Source organism: Marmota marmota, unplaced genomic scaffold, assembly GCF_001458135.2.
Source record: "Marmota marmota marmota unplaced genomic scaffold, marMar, whole genome shotgun sequence".
NCBI lineage: Eukaryota > Metazoa > Chordata > Mammalia > Rodentia > Sciuridae > Marmota > Marmota marmota.
In genome coordinates this window covers 300778-314452 of record NW_026000153.1, presented here as the reverse complement: position 1 = coordinate 314452, position 13675 = coordinate 300778, and positions in this window count along the sequence as shown.

The window sequence follows — 13675 nt, the reverse complement described above, 5'->3', positions numbered from 1 at the left end:
CATTTCAGCCACCTTCCATCCTGCGCGCATTCTGACCCGTTCCATGTTCTGTAGGAAGCAAGCAGCTGTGCTGTGAGCTGCCCTGGGACAGGCCCACTTGGTAAGAAATAGAAGTCTTGGGCCAACAGCCAACAGCCATCTGAGCCCCCACCGGGAGCCATGTGAGCAGACTTGGAAGGGGATCCTCCTCCATCAAGCCCTGAGGTGACTCCAGCCCTCGAGGGCACCTTGACTGGGGCTACCAGTGACACCCTGAGCCAGTGACACTGAGCTGAGCTGCAGCCAGATTCCAGACCCACAATAGCTGTGAGATAATAAGTGTTCATTGCTTTAAGCTGCTAAATATGGGGTAATTTGTCATGTAGCAATAGATAACAGTGCACCCGGTTGTCCTCCTGGAGAGAGCTCAAGGTCAGCAGAAACTAACTGGTGCCTTGATCTTGGACTTTGAGCCTCCAGAACCATGGAAAATAAATTTCTTTCTTTAAGACACCTAATCTGTGGCGTTGTGTTGTAGTAGCCCAGCAGACTGATGCATAGCAGAAGGGAGGTCTTATGTGAAGGCTTAGTGTCATCTGCCAGCGTCTCTCATCTCTCCTGCATGTCTAACCCCCTTAATCTGTTTTTTTTTTTTCCTTTGCATCATCACTTTATCCACCTTTTCTTCCTCTAACCTGAAGAACATCAGCACCACGAGGCAGAAACTTGAACCCACAGCAACCAGACTGTATTTGACGTGGCTTAGGCCCTCATTTCATGATTGTTAAGTGCTTATGATTGAATTAGGGCAAAAACTCCACTGTGCTAACATTGCTGCAAACTCTGCAAACTACTGGTGCTCAAAAGGAAGAAAACACTGTCAAAAATTGAGCTCTAATCACAGTGGTCCCCTAATTTATGTAGTCTCATCTATATTATTCTTAGAATCAATTAGGGATTTCATTTGAAATAGAATTAGGTAATAGAGGGCTGGGGATGTGGCTCAAGCGGTAGCGCACTCGCCTGGCATGCGTGCGGCCCAGGTTCGATCCTCAGCACCACATACAAACAAAGATGTTGTGTCCGCCGAAAACTAAAAAATAAATATTAAAAAAAAAAATTCTCTCTCTCCGTCTCTCTCACTCTCTCTTAAAAAAAAAAAAAGAATTAGGTAATAGAAATCTGATGACAGGGGCTTAACCAAATAGCAATTTTATTTTCCTCTCTTAACATTTCAAAGGAACCTAGTGTCTTTCTATCATTCTGATTAGCCACCCCTAAAATACAGCTTCTGTTTTTTCTAATTGACTCCTCATAGTCACAAGATGGCTGCTGCACATCCAGCAGCTCATGGCTGCTGTACACCCAGCAGCTCATCTGCGTTCCAAGCCAGTAGATTGAAATGGCAAAATTAAATGACAACCGAGTTAGCCCTTTTAAAAATTGCTTTCTCAGAAGCCTTGTCTGGTGATTTCACTTACATTTCATTGGTCAGAACTATGTCATATTCCACCTCTACCTGCAGGTAATACTGAGAAATGCCTTTTTATAAATGCTAGGTATACAGCTATCCCTCTCCTCAGGCTAAACCCAATGGACTTAAAAACAGCATACTACAGAGACACAACCACATCAATGTTTATAGCAGCACAATTCACAATAGCTAAACTGTGGAACCAACCTAGATGCTCTTCAGTAGATGAATGGATTAAAAAAAGTGGTATATATACACAATGGAATATTACTCAGCAAAAAAAAAATAGAGAGAGAGAATAAAATCATGGCATTTGCAGGTAAATGGATGGAGTTGGAAAATATAATGCTAAGTGAAGTTAGCCAATCCTCCAAAAACAAATGCTGAATGTTTTCTCTGATATAAAGAGACTAATTCATAGTGGGGTAGGGAGGGGGAGCATGGGAGGAATAGACTCTAGATAGGCCAGAGGGGTGGGAGGGGAAGAAAGGGGGCAGGGGGTTAGCAGGGATGGTGGAATGTGATGGACATCATTATCCAAAGTACATGTATGAAGACATGAATTGGTGTCAACATACTTTGTATACAACCAGAGATATGGACAATTGTGCTCTATATGTGTATGAAGAATTGTAATGCATTCCTCTATATTACGTAAATTTTAAAAATGCTGGGTACACTACTATGCTAAATTAAAATGGGGATTTTTATTTATGTTTTGAATCTGGAAAGTCCTCCAAAGTCTCATGCATTGAAGGCTAGGTCCCCAGCGCAGCAATATTCAGAAGTGAGGCTTTTAGTAATGACTGAATTACAAGAACTAACTTCACCAGTGGATTAATCCACTTAATGTATTAATTATCTCAATGGACTACTGGGAGGTGGTAGAAATGATAGGTAGTGGGACATGATTCTAGGAAGTAGGTTACTGGGGGTGTGCCCCAGGGGGCTATATCTTGTCCCTGGCTCCTTCCTTGCTGTCTGTCTCCCTCTGCTTTCTGATTGCTGTGAACTGAGCAGCTCCCTGCATTATGTCCTTCTGTGATTTTTTGCCTCACCTCAGACCCAAAGCAACTAAGCCAGCTGACCATGGACTGAAACCTCTAAAATCAAAATAAACATTTCCTCTTTCAGGAATTGAATACAGGGGTGCTTAACGACTGAACCACATCCCCAGCCCTTTTTATATTTTAGAGACAGGGTCTAGCTAAGTTGCTGAGGCTGGCTTTGAACTTGTGATCCTCCTGCTTCAGCCCACTGGGATTACAGGCGTGCACCACTGCACCCGGCTCTTCCAAATTGTTTGTGTTAAGTATTTGGGTCACAGCAGTGAAAGCCCCTGATGAATACAGAGGTGTTTGGTAGAAAAGAAGTGATGGAATAATGGGAATTGGCCAAGTGTCCAACCGTGTGGCCCCCCTCACTGATGTACAAGAAAAGCAACTTCCCACTTTTCAGTTCCTGAAAGAAGGTAACCCAACACCATGTTCCATGTTTGTACTTTAATCTAGAAAAAGGTCCAGGTAGGGAGCATAGCACGTACAGAATTCCATGTTCAGTGCCCGTGAGAAAGAGCTTCCTAGGGCTGGATCGGGGGGGGGGGGGGGCGTGGGGTGGGGTGGATGGAGACTAATTGTCATATCAGCGTGTGATTGTTCAACTCAACATTGTCAGGTTTACATTTCAAGAGGGTAGGGATTGTGGCTGCTTAATTTCTGTATATAAAAACCCAATCTGCCAGAACAGGCAGTTGCTAATAAGTGCCCTTCACAGAAATGACAGATGATGTGAAACCACTTGATTGCATTGTCCTTTCTGATTAATGCATATTTATGACCCACATTTGGAAGCCTGGAAATAGCTGCCAGGCCTATCCAAATTTGTGCTGGGTAATTGAATGCAGCAATGTCACAAATGGCTTCTCCTAAATCATGCTTTTAGCTTTAAAAAATTATAATGAAAAAAATGAATAATGCTTTTGTTCCTCCCTGAGAAGCACATAAAGTATATTTAGTTTCTACCCCTGCCGTGCTTAAGCCCCTGGGCCAGCGTGACTCTCTGTCTTAGAGAAAGGCACAAGGCCTACCTGGCTCCCGTTTGCTACATGCTGTGTCCTTTCCTGGCCACATGGAGTTTGAAAGTTGGGGCAGCAGATCATGAACGTAGGTGTGGAGAACACAGTCACTCTGCATTTTCCTGGTGTCCACTTGTCCCCCTTTATGGGGCAGCATGCTGTCAGAGAAGGTCACTGGATGCCTGGGAGGCCTTGTATTTTAATCCAGTTGAGTAAATTTCTTCAGACTCAATGTTTTAAACGGGATTTTGAGGTAAATGTGGAGTCTATTTTTGTCAAAGGCTCAGTCCTTTGGACTTTGGGTTTCTGCTTGTCCTTCTCTTGTCCTCTCCAGAGGCATCGGCTGCGTGTGTGGGAGGAAGGGACCCACAGCTGAGGAGGGGCAGTGGTCGATACATTCTCTGCATGCACAGTAGCCTCTGCTGTGGTATGAGCTGCCCTTAGGACAAGGACCGCTGAGAAGCCACTGTTCCCAGCCCTAGGTCTTTTCTGGAGTTGGCTGATGAGTCCTGGGGCCTGCTCACACATGGTCACACGTATTCTTGGTTTGAGCAGATTATGCATAACTGCCCTGGATGACTCCAGGGTCACCTACAGTGGCCACCCTATCTTTAAATCTCCTTTCCTCTACTGCTTTCTATTTATTACCCCACTTCTTTATTGGACAACTATCTATCCATCTCCCCCCTCAAATGGCTTCCTCCAAAAAACCTAAACAGATGGATGAATGGATAAAGAGAATGTGGTACATATACACAATGGAATATTACTCAGCCTTAAGAAGAATGAAATTATAGCATTTGTAGGTAAATGGATGGAACTAGAGAATATCACATAAAGCGAAATATGCCAATCCCCCCAAATCAAAGACTGAATGTTTTCTCTTATAAGTGGATGCTGATCCATAGTTTGGGGGGAAGGATAAAGGAACTTTGGATTGTGTAGAGGGAAGTAAGGGGAGGGGTGGGGTGATGGGGATGGGGATGGGAAGGATGAGGGATGAGACAGACATTATTACCCTATGTACGCTCATGATTAAACTATTCGTGTGACTCAGCATCATGTACAACTAGAGGAATGAGAAGTTATGCTCCATATGAATACAATGTGTCAAAATGCATTCTATTGTCATGTATAACTAATTAGAACAAATAAAAAAAGAACTTCAATTCCCTTGTGCCATTATCCACTTCAGTCTCTATCCTTTAAGGAGGTACATCATTATATACTTAGATGTCTCTTGTCTCTCTCTCTAATTTCCATCTTCATCTCAGCACCCACAACCACACCCATCCCCATAACCATGACCATACTTGCACCTACACTCACCTACATTATTTAAATGCACATATTCCAAAATTCAATTTCCTTCCTTCAAAACTCTGCTCTGCTCTATTAGCTGTGCATACTTAAGCAAGTTAATTAGCCCACCTGTGCCTCTGTTTCCTTGTTTGTAAAATTGGGATAATAATAGTACCTACTGGATAAATTAGGATAAAGTGAACTCATACACAGAAAGCATTGAGAAGAGGAACTGGCACATGGAAAACACCATGTAAATATTTGCTGCTATTATTATTATTGGCTGTTTTCCCTACTGGAAGATAAAATCCACATTATGCTGCATCTCCTGGTGCTTAAACAATGCCTGACACATAGCCGGCCTTAAATGGCTGTTGTATGAATGAATAAATGAATGTATTGAGGAATAAAAAAGAGGGAAGAATTTGATCTATTTTAAAAAAGATTCTCACCTTTCACACTGCCTCTGGTAAAGATCTAGGTCCTTCTCAAGGTAACTTACACTTGTTTGGGGTTTTCCTGTCATCTAGGGAGGTGAGAACCAGGTCTTACTTCAGTGGGTTCTTCTAACCCAATTTACCCTACCTCCAGGTCCCCAAGCCTGTTGGGTGACCTGGTACTGGGAAAGTCTCAGCTTTTACCTCTAAGGAATTCCTGCTCTTTCCTCACAGAATCTTGGATACTTCCCAACATTGAGGAGAACACTAAAGTTCCCAACTCTGAGAACCTAGTATGTGGGCAGTAGATGAGTGTTATTGTTTGGTTGTAAGGTGTCCCCCAAAAGCTCACATGTGAGACAACACAAGAAGGTTCTGAGGAGAAATGATTGGGTTGTGAGAGTCTTAATACAATCAGTGATTTAATCCCCTGATAGGGATCAACTGAGTGGTAACTGAAGTGGTGGGTGTAGCCGAAGGAGGTGGGAATTGGGGCTTGGCTTTGGGGTATATATCTGTAACTGGAGTGTGGAGTCTCTCTCTGCTTTCTGATCACCTTGATGTGAGCTGCTTCCCTCCACCATACTGTTCTGCCATGATGTTCAGCCTCACCTCCAGCCCGGAGAAATGGAGCCAGCCTTCTATGGACTAAGACCTCTGAAACTGTGAGCCCTCAAATAAACTTTTCCTCCCCTACAGTTGTTCTGGTTGGGTCCTTTTAGTCACAGCAGTGAAAAAGCTGACTAAAACAGTGGGGACATCTCCAGTGGGGAGGGAGGGAGCAGTCAAGTTCAGCTCGTGTGGGTGTGTGACTCTGAGTGGCTCTCCCTGCCCGGAGGCAGCCATTTTTCCCACCTGACTTCCTCCCACTTACTGCCATGGTCTTCTTCTCGTTGCTGGCCTTACCTGTGCAGTCAAGGGTGACCTGTCCTGATGGAACTAGCTCTCCCCACTCTCCCTACTGTTGTGACACTCACTGCTCTCCTCCCCTGTCACCCTAGCTGCTGTCCTTCTACCTGGAGGCTTTCATTCTAAATCATCTCCCCCAATACATCCTGGGTGATCCTACTAGACTCATGGAAATGAGCCTCCCTCTTTGATAAGAAGCTTTGATTCATTTCCACCCCCCCTCACCTTTCAGTCTGATTTTTTGTTTTTGTTTTTCAGTACTGGGGATTGAACCCAGGAGCCCTCTACTACTGAACTATGTTCCCAGCCCCATTTTATTTACTTTGTATTCATTTATTTAATTTTGAAATGAGAGTCTCATCAAGTTGCTGAGACTAACCTTGAATTTGTTCTTCTCCTGCTTCAGTGTGGTGAGTGGCTGGGATAACAGGCATACAAGATCACCCAGCACCTTTCAGTCTTTCTCTTCCTGACTTTTCTCTCTCTGCCTCAACACAGGGTTGGACTCCAGATGGCTTGTTTATTTAATTTTAATCTAGAGGGTTGTAATAAGCCCCTGGGACAAAGAGGTGAGCCCCACAGGTAGCAGCAGAGCATATGAGTACTGTCTGGTCCCACCCAAGTAAGGAATTAGGGCTCCATCCCTTGGGGTGTTAAGGTCCTGAGTCTGGTCAGTGAGTGGCCAGGTAACCTAAGATGGGTTCACATATAACAGTTTAGAAGGACTCAAAGTCTTGGAGCACAGGTGAGTTTCCTTCTGCTAGAAAAGCCAGAAGCATCATGAAAGTCCCCCCCCAACCCCCAGCAAAGGAGCAACTAAAGCATCTCTTTCACCCGCATGTTTCCAATAGTCAGGCTGCCCTGCCGATGCTGGCTTTGGCCAGAGATAGGGAGAGTCCCTCTTCCCCTGATGGACCTTTACATTATTAATTAATTTGTTTTTTTATAAGACAGTAAGAGAGGGATTCTCTCTAGGAGAAAGGTATATAAAAAATGTCTCAAATTTGAAAAACGTTTTTCTCTTCTGAGGAAGAATGCATGCTTACTACGACATAATATTCCTATTAGAAGAAGACAGAGTGTTGACTACTTAATAAAACATTGACTACCATGGCTTCTCAGCCCTCTGCTAGAGAGGTGATTTTTGTTTCCAAAATCTGAATGGGGGAACCTCTGCTGTCAATCTGCCCCAGTCTCAGTGGGGGTGGACTTAGCACCCCTCAGAGTGAAACCTGGCCACTGCTTCCCAAGGGATGAAAGGACCCAACCTGCTCTTTTAAAACCAAAATTACCGCCTGCAATAATATTTCCAAGTTCAAGTTTTCTTTCATCCTTTAGAGGTCCTGAAAAGGAAATTTCTACCTTCCATAGAAATGTTTCCCTGTAGTGCGTATGTGGCACTTTTTAGAATAGAGAGCGATGCATAAGTAGTATTGCAGCCGTGGTATGTTTGTTCCTTACTCTTTTGATTTTTTGTTAGAGAGAGGAAATCAGACAGGAACTCTGGTGGCAGTGTGTCCCTTGACCCTTGTTGTATGTGTAGGAAGGTGAGTAGAATCAGGGAAATGCGGTAGTGATGGGGGAAGGAGCTCTTAGTTTAGACAGGATGGTCAGGGGATGCCTCTCTGATATTTATGAAGAGACCTGAAGGAAATGAGGGAATGAGCCATGGGAAGAACATTCCAGGCAGAGGGAACATAAATGCAAACTCTGAGGAGGAAGGTGAGTGTCACATTGGGGGGTCACCAGGGAGGTACCAATGTGGTGATCTCTTGATACGATCCCCCCTAGGTTGAATGCCCCTGAACAGGCCCTGTTATGTCCAGATCAGGGTTCCTGGCCTCCATCTCTGACTTTTCCCCCACCCCTAACCCTCCCCAATGGCAACGATCCTGGGGTCAGGGGCCTAGCAAACCTGTTCCTCTGCTTTTCTCTCCAAGACTCACTTGCTTTGGTGTTAGCTCAGGACCCTGTTCTCCTCCCCCTTCCCAGGCCTGATATTTTAATTCACAAAACCACCTGTAATTTTTTTTTAAATAGCTGAAATTGACTTTTTCCATTTCAGTTATAGCAATTCTGCTTTTCTTTGAGGCAAAGCAGATGCCTTGCTGCAGTCCCATACAAGGCAAGGCGGGGGCAGAAAGAAGCATAGCTTACTACTTTGGCTATTTACCACCACTCCTTCCCCAGTCCCTGGAGCTCTGGTTTGTATACCTTCAGTTCCACAAAATTGTCTTTTGGAATTATAACCACTTGTGACTTTTCAATTTCCAAAAGCAATGACTGTTTCCAAGTCCTCATCTTAAAGGACTTACCTGCAGAATCAGGTACCACGGACCACATAATGCTTCCAGAAACTACCTACCTTACTCCACTAACTACTTGCTAACTCAATGTGCATATAATGATGGCCCACCATGAGGCACTGATGCAAATTCTGGGTGTTGAGATTAAACACACACACACACACCACACACACTTTTTTCTGGGAGGGAACCATAATCCAATAGGAGCTGAGCAGGCAGGGGTGCTGAGGAGGGCACCTAACCTGGCTGGTGATGGGTCAGGGAGGCTTTAGCATGCTGTGACTAATTTTGCATAGCCTGGTTCTTCCCTGCCTGTGCTTTCTGCTCGCTTTGATGGCTCAGTCTTCTTGTCCTGCCTCTTGACTGGACATTTCATGTTTCCTCTGGCATGTTTCTCTTCTGCATTTTCTCCCTTGAAGGTCTTGTCCTTTTCTTTTCTCCCACTTTTTTATTGGTGCCTTGGAGTTGTACATGACAATGGGATTTGTTGTTACATATTTGTACCTTCACACAATATAGCAATAAAATGAAGTTCCATATATAAATCACTTCCTCGAATCTCCCTCCCAGCCTCCCATCTCTTGGTGTCCTTTCCTCTACTGATCTCCCTTTGATTTTCATGAGCTCCATCCCCACCTTTCTTATGGCTTCTGCCTTGCACATGCCCTCCATCCTTGTCTTCAGTCTGTTCTTGCCTCCGGAGTCAGACCCTAACTTACCTGCCCTTTCAGCTCCTCATGGTTGGGCTTCCGGAGTCTCCTTCCTTTCCAGCCTTTATAAAAATCAACTCCGATTAAATTTTCTGTCCTGATTTAAGAGAAACAATTTGCCCTGGGCACTGAGCATCCCCACATGTTCTTCCCAAGCATTCCAGGAATGGGAGTCCCCGATTGTTCTTTGCCAGGTCATTATTTGGGATTATGTTTCTAGCTAACAACCAGGGGAGGTGATATCTCCTCTGAGCCAAAGAGCAGGTTTGCTTCTGCTCACTGTAACCGCCATGGCTTCCCCATCTCAGGGTTCCTCTCTCTTAGCACCATGCCCTGCATGTGTCGTCATCCTTGATTCACCATCATGAAATTGGGTGAGCATGGGGAGCCAAGCAAATCGACACAAAGTTCTGGTTATTTCACCAGATATAATAAAGCTCTTGGCCTCTGGCCCATGAGTCTCTTATCTTTTGAAAGAATAACTTGTGTTTTAAAAAAAGGTGAACTAAAACGACTGGCGATGTAGCTTGCCTAACATGTGCAAGGCCCTGGGTAAGGAAGGAAGGAGAGGAAAGATCAGAAGGCAAAAGGATAAAAATGGAAATTATATTCTTGGAGCAAGTGTTCCACTATTTTAAAACATTTAAAGAGTTGGTGGAGCAAACAGGAATTCATGTATTGAGTAGCACCCCAACTGAAAGTGGTTTGGAAGCTCCACCAGGGGAATGCAAGGGGGAAACTTTTATAGGAGGAACAGAGAAGAAAAGCCAAGGAAAACCCTTGATGGGTTGAAGTCATACAGTTGCCTTATTTGGTCTATCCCACGGCAGAGTGTCTAGTTATAGGATTATAAGTTGATGGCCGCTTCTGAATAATTGAATTTAAATTCTGTTTTTCTTTAATATTGGTATTTATAAGAAATAAGCTCAAATTAAGTTTTGACTTACATTTACAAATCACGCAAGGTTAAGTTATTTATGAGGCCTGTTTTGTTTTGTTTTTTTCCTGCTTAGGGATTCTTCAGGTCAATTTCCATTTTAGTTTACTTTAACAGTTGTAAACTTATAAGACATGTAAAATTTGAGACCTTGCATCATTCTTAACAAGTGTCACCTCTAAGGTGCTAAGTTAAATAGCCTATTTATTATTGCTAGGCAACCAGGTTGCTCTTTTTGTCCTAAGTGGCATCTGAGCATTACTTTTCCCATGGCAACCCCATTTCTTCCTCTCCCCACTGATCACCACCCTTGGCCTGTGTCAGTCCTTCTGTAGGTTCAAGCTGAGTATTTTCCAATTACTTCCCGGGCTAGAGTCCTGCTCCCTAAATGGAAACCTGAAACTCTATTGGAAACCAGTGTGAGCTGTTGCTCAGATTTCAGCTGATCTGCCTACTCACTCACCCAACACTCTAGGGCCTGTTACAGTTTAGTGTATCTAAGTAGACTCCTTTATGCTTGTCCCAAATGTTCCTAAGCCACCCCTAAAGCCTTGTCCTGAAACCAGCAGTCTCGCACTTTGGTTGGCCAATAATAAAGGCTTACATTTATCGATCACCTACTATATGTCATCCAAGACTACACAGTTGGTGAGCTCTAAAGGCAAAGTTTGCTCTTGGATGGTCTGTCTCCAAGACCCTCTGATGTCTCTTGCTGAAAGGAACTTTCATGTATATGTCTTGCCCTCATTTCCAGCTCCTGATCTGTCTTTCTTAGAAAGGAAACCATTTCAAAATGCCATTTGGTCACTTACTTGAACAACTTGTAAACCTCCCTAATCAAATCCTTTTAATTATTATTATTAGTATAATATTAATAATCATTATTAATATCCTTTAATAATAATGGTTTTCAGGGAAGAATTTGGCCATGAAATGAGAGCTCAATTTATCAATATGTCAATAGGAAAAGTTTTTCAAATCATATCTTCACCTTAATATTTTTTGTTTTTTTTTATGGAAAAATGAATAGTTGTACTATATTCCACACCAATATAATGTATATAAAGTACTCTGAACTTGATTTTAAGGTTCTGGATCTACCAGGTCTTAGCTATGTGACTTGGTGGGGGCCCATTTCACTTCTGGGAACTTCATGTTTCCCATTTGTAGAGTGAAAACCAGAAGATCTCTAGGTTTGTTTTCGGAGGTGACTCCGTGTCTAACAAAACAGTGTTAATTCTCCATAATAGCAGAACACTTGCTCCAAGAATAGTACTTTCCATTTTTATCCTTTTGCTTTCTCATTTTTCCCCTTCCTTCCTTTCCTTTTCTGTGTTAACAGCATTAAAACACTTACAATCACCCAAACATAAAATCTCAGTCATATTTGACTTTCTGCTTCCCTATCAATGCTCTGTTCAATTCATTACCCATATCCTCACTTTTACTTCCACTCCCATTGCCACGTTCAAGTTCAGGTATTTACCACCTCACGTTTCCACTTCCATCTCTTCCTGTGTTTTCTCTTCAAGCTTTTAACATATTTTTATAAAAGTAGTAATCCTGGTGCTCATGAAATTTAGTATTGTGCCTTGTTATCAGTTAACAATCCTTTAACTCTGTATTTACATGGCCTGTGGAATACGTGTTTTAAGAGTGTGTGTGCACACCTGTGTATGCCAGCACTGATAATGATTCCACTGAGGAACATTAACATTGCTTTGAAGCAAATGAGTATCTTGTTAGGCTGTTCTCTAGCTATAATCATTAGATATAAGAAGTCAAACTCAAATTACCTTCAGCCAACTGGAATTTTCAGTGATGATGTGGTATTACGGAAAAGGAGGGGAGGCAATGGACCTTGGTAAGGTCTGGACCTTGGTAACCTCATCACAGATGGGCTTCTTCTGGGTGCTTCTGGGCAGAGGGTGGGGGTATACTTCATTTTTCAGCCAATCTGCTTTCTGTTGCTTGGGCCCCCTGGTGGAAGAAGATGGATGGCTCCCTCCCTTTCATTTCTATACATTATATCTCTTTCTTTCAAGAGCCCATTTTTGACAAGTATAGTCTCTTTGTCCCAATTCCACATTCTGGAAGAAAAGCTCAGGTTGGCTTTGTTTGAACTGGCAATCTATGTTTTGTCAATCACCTTGGGACACACTGGACAAAGGTCCTGGGGCTCATCTCTGTGGGTGAGGAGGTCAGTGAAGATGATCATGGTGAGCTGACAGCCTGCTCAAGATGTCTGTACTTTCCTTAAGGTAAATTGTGAGAACCCTATCTATGTCAACAATGGTGGCCCCCGGGGAGTGGCACACCACAAGGATTTGAAATAACAAGTTGGTGTAATCACTGGGAGAGTGGGTGTCAAATCTGGACAAGCTATGTGTAACAAATAACTCTGCAGGAGAGATCCATTGTTCTTTAGAAAAAAGTCTTTGGGTCTTTCCAAGTTCTGTGCCATAGAATATTAAAGAGAAAATGTTTAACTTGAAAAAAATTAAAGAGAATTGTTGGTAACATAGTTATCTTGCTCTTAGAGAAGGTCAATATGAAATTTTCTTTGGGAGAAAAAAGTAAATAAAACCTGCCTTCCACTTTACAGTCTACATGAACCTGTGTGGGTTTGCCATTTGTTAAGCAGTGGGGCCATTCAGACTAGGGGAAACCAATATTTTTATTGGTTTGAATAAGGCCCTTTTGGAATGTTTGTTTTTTTTTTTTAAATATTGAATTATTTTTTGCATAGATTCTTTTTTTTTTTAATTTTTATTTATTTTTATTGTTTAATTTTCGGCAGACACAACATCTTTGTGTGTATGTGGTGCTGAGGATCGAACCCGGGCCGCACGCATAATTAATTTAACCCATCCTCTATGAAAGCAAGCTATTTCAGATTTTCTTAGCACTGAAAACTGGAAACAGTGTTCATCAGTATATGTCTAATCTTGACTCCATGGTTGAGAGTTAAGAATGGACCCAATTACATAACCACAATAAAGATTCCAAGCCAGGCATGGAGGTGAGCATGCTACCGCTTGAGCCACATCCCCAGCCCCTTGGTTTTTAATTAATATTGCTTTTTAATATGTCCAATAGGATGATTTGCCTTTGTATTAGTACAAGGGAGTCACTTTGTTGGATGGGGTTATTAAACTGTCCAGTTTAGTGGTGCAGAATGGTTATCAAATGCAAATATTTATTTAGCTTTATTACTATGTTACACACCATCTGGCAGTAACTGACAATTTAAAAATAAGAAAAGCAGAAGGGCCCAAATAAATTTCATTTATTTGAAATGAAAAACAATATGAAACAGGGTGCAGCCCCCTTTGACACTCCTAAACCTGAGACTGAAACTGCCACAAGATAAATTCTACTGCTTCTGATTAGACAGAGGGCTATGAGACAGGCTGTACGTGAAACTCATACCTGCCAAGCTCTTTATTTGCCCAGTGGATGCCACTTGAATAAAACTTGTAGAATTATCATCTTATTGAACTCTCAAAATAATTGGGTAGTAACCACAGCAGATGGTCCAGTGTTG